We start from the raw sequence: 7989 nt of genomic DNA, 5'->3' as shown, positions 1-7989 counted from the left end.
GAGCCTGTTTCCGATTCTGTGTCTCCCTCTCTCTCTGCCCCTCCCCCGTTCATGCTCTGTCTCTCTCTGTCCCAAAAATAAATAAACGTTAAAAAAAATTAAAAAAAAAAGAAATATATAATATTTTTTAAAAAGACTTTTAAATTCTTTTTATTTATTTATTTACTTACTTATTTAAGGCTCCACGACCAATGTGGGGCTTGAACTCACAACTCTAAGATCAAGAAGCACATGCTGTACTGACTGAGCCAGCCAGGCGCCCCGAAATATATAATCTTGTCACAATTTGTTGGTTTACAATAATTATAAATGTGCATTTATTACATTGCTTTTTTTTTTTTTTTAAGTTTATTTGAGAGAGAGAGAGAGAAAGACAGCACTCAAGTGGGGGAGAGAGAGAATCCTAAGCAGGCTCCAGGCTCTGCTCGGAGCTCCATGTGGCCCAATCCTGGGGTCCTAAGCCTGGGATCATGATCTGAATGGAAATCAAGCATGGAACGCTCAGCTGACTGAGATATCCACGTACCCCTACATTGCTTTTTTAAGTTTTAATTTATTTTAATTAATTTATTTTTTAAATATTTATTTTTGAGTGAGTGCAAGCAGGGGAGGGGCAGAGAGAGAGGGGGAGGGAGGATCCAAAGTGGGCTCTGTGCTGACAGCAGAGAGGCTGATGTGGGGCTTGAACTCATGAATCCTGAGATCATTACCTGAGCCGAAGTCGGACGCTTAACCGACTGAGCCACCCAGGTGCCCGGTACATTGTTTTTTTTATAGCAAGCCTCTGAAACTTTTAGTAGACACCTATCACAGAAAACTGGTGCACTGTTTATTATCATGATCACTTATTATTATTGTTACTTAAGATTTTTTTGTTTTTCTAAGTAATGTCTACACCCAACATGGAGCTCAAACTCACAACCCTGAGATCAAGAATCACATGCTCTACTGACTGAGTCAGCCAGGCGCCCCAATCATTCACTATTACTTAAAACATGCAAAGGGCTCCTGCGTGGCTCAGTCACTTGAGTGTCCAATTTCCGCTCAGGTCATGACCTTGTGGTTCATTGGTCAAACCCCACGTTGGGCTCTGTTCTGACAGCTCAGAGCCTGGAGCCTGCTTCAGATTCTCCGTCTCCCTCTCTCTCTGCCCCTCCGCCACTTGAGCTCTGTCTGTCTCTCTCTCTCAAATGAATAAAATTTTTTAAAAAATTTTAAAGAATATAAACCATGTAAATAAAGTGTTATAAAAAATACAGAATTTCTGGGGTGCTGGGTGGCTCTGTTGGTTAAGCGCCCAACTTTGGCTCAGGTCATGATCTCACGGTTTGTGGGTTCGAGCCCTGTGCCGGGCTCTGTGCTGTCAGCTCAAAGCCTGAAACCTGCTTTGGATTCTGTGTCTCCCTCTCTCTCTGCCCCTCCCCCACTCACGCTCTGTCTCTCAAAAATGAATAAACGTTAAAACAAAACACAGAATTGCTTATAATATCAAGAATTTCTAGGAATTTCTATACATTTTTTTCTTATTTTTTAATGTTTACTTATTTAATTTGAGAGACACAGAGACAGCACGAGTGGGGGAGGGGCAGAGAGAGAGGGAGAGAGAGAATCCCAAGCAGGCTACGCGGCACTGTCAGCGCAGAGCCCAATACAGGGCTCGAACACTGGAAATCACGAGATCATGACCTAACCCAAAACCAAGAGTTGGATGCTTAACTGACTGAGACATCCAGGCACCCCAGGAATTTCTATTTCTTATTCCGGAATCCTGAGGATCGGCTCTAAGGTAATTTTTTTTTCCCCCTAGGGGAAAGTGCGAACGCAGTCCCCCACTACCACAAATTATGCAGTAGAGTTTCCCACATTTGGGGAAATCGCAGAGGTCAGCACACCCGGAGTGCAATGGATAAGCCTTGCCCTGGGAAAACCACCTTCGTGATGATCATGGTATCTCCCCTGCCAGGTAAGTATCTAAGATAATTTTTGAAGCTGGTCATGGGCACGTCGTAGGTCCTAATACTATTGTATCTGTTGTCATATGTGTTTACGTTTTTCTGTAATAAGTAAAACAAAACTGGATCATGCTACATTCCTGCCCAAACTCTACCAATGGCTTTCTAGTGCCCTTAGGATAAAAGGCAACCGGGGCGCCTGGGTGGCGCAGTCGGTTGAGCGTCCGACTTCAGCCAGGTCACGATCTCGCGGTCCGTGAGTTCGAGCCCCGCGTCAGGCTCTGGGCTGATGGCTCAGAGCCTGGAGCCTGTTTCCGATTCTGTGTCTCCCCCTCTCTCTGCCCCTCCCCCGTTCATGCTCTGTCTCTCTCTGTCCCAAAAATAAATAAACGTTGGAAAAAAAAAAAAAAAAAGAAATACTCCTCCTCCCGACCTCTCTCAGCCAGCTCTGTCTTCACTTTAAAAAAAAGAAAAAAAAAAGGATAAAAGGCAACCATGTAATCGCCCTTTAAAGCTTTCATAGTTTTTGACCCTCCCACCTCCCTGGCTCCAGTGCGTCTCACTTTCCCACTACTTTCCAGCAACACTTGCCTGCTCTCAGTTCCTCAAACCCAGCAAACACTTTCCTAACTCAAGCCCATGCTGCTCACCTTGAATACTCTTCCTGTCATTATTTCCTAGGCTAACTCTTACTCATCTTTCAATGGGAGTTCCTCTTGGAGGCCTCCTTGGACGGCTTCCTCCCCCCTTCCACCACCCAATCTAAATTAAAAATCTGGCACAATGCCTTCATAGCGCTTCCCACAGTTTATAGTTATATTCATGCACTTACTGGTTTAGTGACTATCACCCTCACTATATGGTAAAGGCAGGGAGTTTTTCTCACCCTCTGTTTTTTCCTGCACCTAGTACACATGGTACAAAATAGGGCCACAGAAAATACTAGTTTAAACAATCCCAGCTGTCAAGGGAGGTAGATAGATAGCCATTAGGAATTACAGCAAAATTCTTCTTAGTGAATATATGACTCTCAGTGATCACCAATTTTTTTTTTTTTTTTTTTTTTTTTTTTTGTATCACTCACAAACCTACCTAAGAATCTCACCCAAGATCAACAATGAGCTTGCTACTTGCTGTTTCTGGAGGCTACCTTTCTTCCTAGCAGCTTTCATTAAATCTAAAGTGGAGCCTCCAAGGTTGGCAATGGAAGGAAAATAAGCATAGGAGATGTAAGAGACATAGTAACCAACTGCAATTTGCCTAGACTTTCACATCTGACTCTGGCCCCAAGATTTAGGGTTTGTCTGTTTGTTTTTTCCATATTACTATAGTTTATTGTTTACCTTGGGTCAAGATTTAGTTTTTGGTGCAAATACAAGGGAGGATTTCACTACAGACCCTACAGATATTAAAAAGACAACAGGGGCGCCTGGGTGGCGCAGTCGGTTAAGCGTCCGACTTCAGCCAGGTCACGATCTCGCGGTCCGTGAGTTCGAGCCCTGCGTCGGGCTCTGGGCTGATGGCTCAGAGCCTGGAGCCTGTTTCCGATTCTGTGTCTCCCCCTCTCTCTGCCCCTCCCCCGTTCATGCTCTGTCTCTCTCTGTCCCAAAAATAAATAAACGTTGAAAAAAAAAATTAAAAAAAAAAGACAACAATGGAACATTATGAAAAATTTTACACCAATAAAAATTTAAAAACTTGATGAAATGGATACATTCCTTGAAAGACACTAATGATCACAACTGACTCAAGAAGAAATGAAATACCTAAAGAGTCCTATATCAATTAAATAAATTGGATTGGTAATGAAAAATCTTCCCTTAGGCCCAGATGGCTTCGTTGTTAACAAAATACTAGCAAACTGAATTCAGCAGTACATAAAAAGGATAACATGGCCTTCCCAAGTGGGTTTATCCTAGGAATGCAAGATGGTTTAACATTGGAAAATCAATTAATGTAATTTATCATATTAACAGAATAAAGAAGAACAGCCATATGATTATTTCGATAGATACAGAAAAAGCATTTGGCCAAATCCAAAACCATTTTATAACAACAACAACAAAACTCTCACTAAGGTTTCTTTTGTCCAAGATTCATTTTGTGTATAGCCTAGCTTCCATGCTTTTCACTGTGTACCCAGGTTCTCCCCCACTGCCTATCCTGAAGAAGTCAACACTCAACCTTAAGCAAATATTTGGGTGCCTATAATGGGTTAGGCAATGTTCTAGGAGCTAAAGATACAGTTATGCACAAGCAGATGAAGTCCCTGCCATACAGAGCTTGCGTTCTTTGAAACAGGTTTCATTTTATTAAAGGTTCTGGGAGAACTTCCATTCTCACCCTCCCCATGTCACTTACGATAAATCTATATGTGTACCTATCTTCAAAACTGCTCTTCGGGGCACCTGGGTGGCTCAGTTGGTTGGGTGTCCGACTTGGGCTCAGGTCATGATCTCACGGTCTGTGAGTTCAAGCCCCATGTCGGGCTCTGTGCTGACAGCTCAGAGCCTGGAGCCTGCTTCGGATTCTGTGTCTCCCTCTCTCTCTGCCCCTCCCCCACTCATGCTCTGTCTCTCTCTATCAAAAAATGAATACACGTTAAAAAAATTAAAAAAACCTCCTCTTCCCCAATTCTCCATAATTCTCACAGATTATAGGATAAATAATGACTACACCTACAAGTTCTTTCAGGGCCCTAAGACGTAACTTATCTGGGCTCTGGAGTCTTGGACTCCTTTAAAATACACAGAGGCTCGCTTATGATCTTTTCCACATCTTGGACTTCACACTGAACTCCATTCTCCTTGAGGGAACCCTAAATAGGAGAGGCACCCTTTTCTCTCGGTCACTTGTAAATCTGGCATCCTATGCCCAAGTGCTAAATTAATAATTATCTTCTTGCTCTAAACATTAAAAAAAAAAAACCAACTTTATTGAAATATGATTCACTACCATTTAAGGTATATAATTTAGTGTTTTTAAATTATATTTACAGGGCTGTGAAGCCATCACAACAATCTTATTTTGGAACATTTATCACTGTCCTTAGCTGTTTTTCTCAAGCCTCAGTCTAGCACACAACTCCCTCACTAGCTTCAGCCTGATGCGCACAGTCTCTAAGATGTAACTTTAAAAAATTTTTTTTGTTTGTTTTTGAGAGAGAGAGAGAGAGAGAGAGAGAAAGCATGAATGCGGGAGGGGCAGAGAGAGAGAGAGAGAGAGAGAGAGAGAGAGAGAGGGAGACACAGAATCAGAAGCAAACTTCAGGCTCCAAGATTGTCAGCACAGAAGCTGGACTTGAACTCATGAACTGTGAGATCATGATTCCTAACCGACTGAGTCACCCAGGCACCCCACTAAGATGTATCTTTGAACTTGACCTTCTTCTGTTTTCTTCTCTCTGCCCTTAGTGGGTGATATTTCTACAACATCCATCCCACCTTCCCCACCTTGGATACCAGCATGCACATTTGGGGCTCTAGCTCCTGGGGAGGGGTGCTCCAGACTACACTGCACTTGAAGTCCTTACTTCCTTTGTACTTTTCAGGTAAATGAGCCAATAAATTTCCTTAATTCTTTAAGCCAGTTTGCATTGGATTTATTGTTAAACTGATTTGGGATCCTACTAGGATTCATTTATTATTTTTTCACAGCTTATTGAGATATAATTTACGTATATACAACCCATATATTTAAAGTATATGCACAAAGCAATGTTTTTTAGTATATTCAGAGTTGTGCAACCATCACCAAAATCAATTTTAAAATATTTTCATCATCCCCAAAAGATATCCTGTACCCAGGAACAGTTAGTCTCTATTTCTCCCCATATTAGACTTCTGAGCTCCAGAACTGTAAGACAATACATTGTTTTGTTTTTTAAAGATTTTATTTTTAAGTAATCTCTGTACCCAACATGGGGCTTGAACTCACAACTTCATGATCAACAGTCACACGCTCCACTGACTGAGTCAGCCAGGTGCTCTGATAAATTGGTATTGTTTTAACCCACTAAGTTTGTGGTATTTTAATTATGGCAGCAATAAAGAATGAATAAAGAAGTTCTTATTAGACATCTGTATATCTTCTTTGGAGAAATGTTTACACGAATCTTTGTCCATTTTTCATCTGAATTATTGATCTTTTTGTTGAGTTGTAAGAGTTCTTTGTATATTTTGGGTACAATTCCCTTATCAGATATATGATTTGCAAATATTTCCCCACATTATGTGGGTTGTCTTTTCACTTTCTAGGTCATGTTCTTTGAAGTACAAAAAATATTTAATTTTGATGAAGTCTAATTTGTCCAGTTTTCTTTTGTTGTCTGTGCTTTTGGTGTCTTATTTAAGAAGGTTTCGCCTAACGTAAGGTCATGAAGATTTACTTCTGTGTTTTCTTGCAAGAATTTTATAGTTTTAGCTTTTACAATTAGGTCCATGATCGAGTTTAGTTAATTTTTATGCATGATGTGAGGAAGGGGTCCAGCTTCACTCTTTTGCATGTGGACATCCAATTGTCCCAGTACCATTTATTGAATAGACCATTATTCCCCCTTGAATTTTCTTAATGCCCTATTGAAAATCAATTGACCATAAATGGAACAATTTATTTCTGGCCTTTCTAATCTCTTCTACCAATAGGTGTATTCTCATGCCAAGACTGCACGTCTTGATTTCTGTAGCCAATTATTTTCAAATGAAAATTTTATTATAAAGACAATATATTATCAGTATAGAACATTAGAGGGAAAAGGGAAGAAGAAGGAAAAGGAAAAATTGCCAGTGATTCCAATACCCCAAGACAACCACTGTTAATAAGTCAGTATATTTTATCCCCTTCCTTGCTTCTGCGTTTTGGGATTTTCTTTTTTAACGTATTTGAGATTACAACATATATATGATTTGGTATTTTTCTCTTTTTACTTAACACCGCAATAAGAGCATTTCCCCATGTTACTAGAAACTTGACTAAAGGTCTTATCTGATGGCTGCATTAATGTTCTATTGTGGGAGGATACTGAAATGTATTCAACCAATCTCTTCTTTTTTGACATCTAAGTTGTTTCCAGCTTCTTTTTCAGTCTTATGAACAACACTGGATCTTTGTGAATAAAGTTTTTAATCTATTTTGGATCATTTTCTTGGGATAATTGGAAAGGAACGGAATGATACGCATCACTAGATTGTCCCTCTAAAAGTAGTATCAATGTATACAATCCCTAGCAGAGCATAGCGGTGGCCCCTCCACTGCATACTTGTCGGCTCTGGATATTCTTCTTTTTCTTTTCTTTTTTTAACTTTGCAAGTTCGATAGATAAAAAATGGTACCTGGTTTTTAAAATTTGCATTTCTTTTGTTATTAGTGAACTTGAACATTTTCCCACGTGTCTTTTAGCCCTGTATATTTCCTCTTTTGTGAACTGTTCAAGTTCGTTTATTTTTCATTGGGGTCCTTGTCTAATTCTGACTGATCGCTCTGGATCCTGACTTTCCTAGCAGTAACCGGTTCTTACCACGCCTGGGTCGTTTGTTCAGAACATCCAGAAAGGGGCTTTCTGAATAAAGGGGATATTAAAGAATATATAGATGTCTGGAAAGGGACTCTTCTTTAGAATGTGGCAGGATGAAAAAATGGGGTCAGAGAAGAAACATCCATTTCTGAAAGGGATGACCAGCTCCAATGGCCAGAAAAGTCAACAAAGGTAGCCCTGAGCAAAGCACTAAGGTCTTGAGAATTTCCATACGGGCACTTGGCTAGCACAGTAGGTGGAACATGTGGCTCTTAATCTTGGGTTGTGAGTTCAAGCCCCATATTTGGGTGTAGTGATTGCTTAAATAAACTTAAAAAAAAAATTTCCAAGTTTAAGTTCCCAATGTCTTACATATAACCTTGAACTTAAGCTTCTCAGGGCTGTCATAAGATCTAAGTGGTCTTATATGTGGGAAAAACTTCCAGGGGGTATGTTGGGGACATTGCAGAAGTTATGGGAAGCCATTATCTATCCATGTCCAACACAGGAAAACACAGTCTCACC

General features: G+C 40.4%; 1 non-coding gene across 1 annotated transcript; it reads right to left on the bottom strand.

Annotated features, from left to right (window-relative positions):
- Nucleotides 1-1804: 1804 nt before the first annotated feature.
- On the bottom strand, nucleotides 1805-1971 carry LOC123602825. The gene has a single exon (XR_006714593.1). It is a non-coding gene; the product is annotated as a U1 spliceosomal RNA (small nuclear RNA).
- Between the last annotated feature and the right edge of the window lie 6018 nt (nucleotides 1972-7989).

Source organism: Leopardus geoffroyi, chromosome D1 (assembly GCF_018350155.1).
Source record: "Leopardus geoffroyi isolate Oge1 chromosome D1, O.geoffroyi_Oge1_pat1.0, whole genome shotgun sequence".
NCBI lineage: Eukaryota > Metazoa > Chordata > Mammalia > Carnivora > Felidae > Leopardus > Leopardus geoffroyi.
Note: the sequence above shows the minus strand (reverse complement) of the source record. Positions and strands in the feature narration are given on the sequence as shown.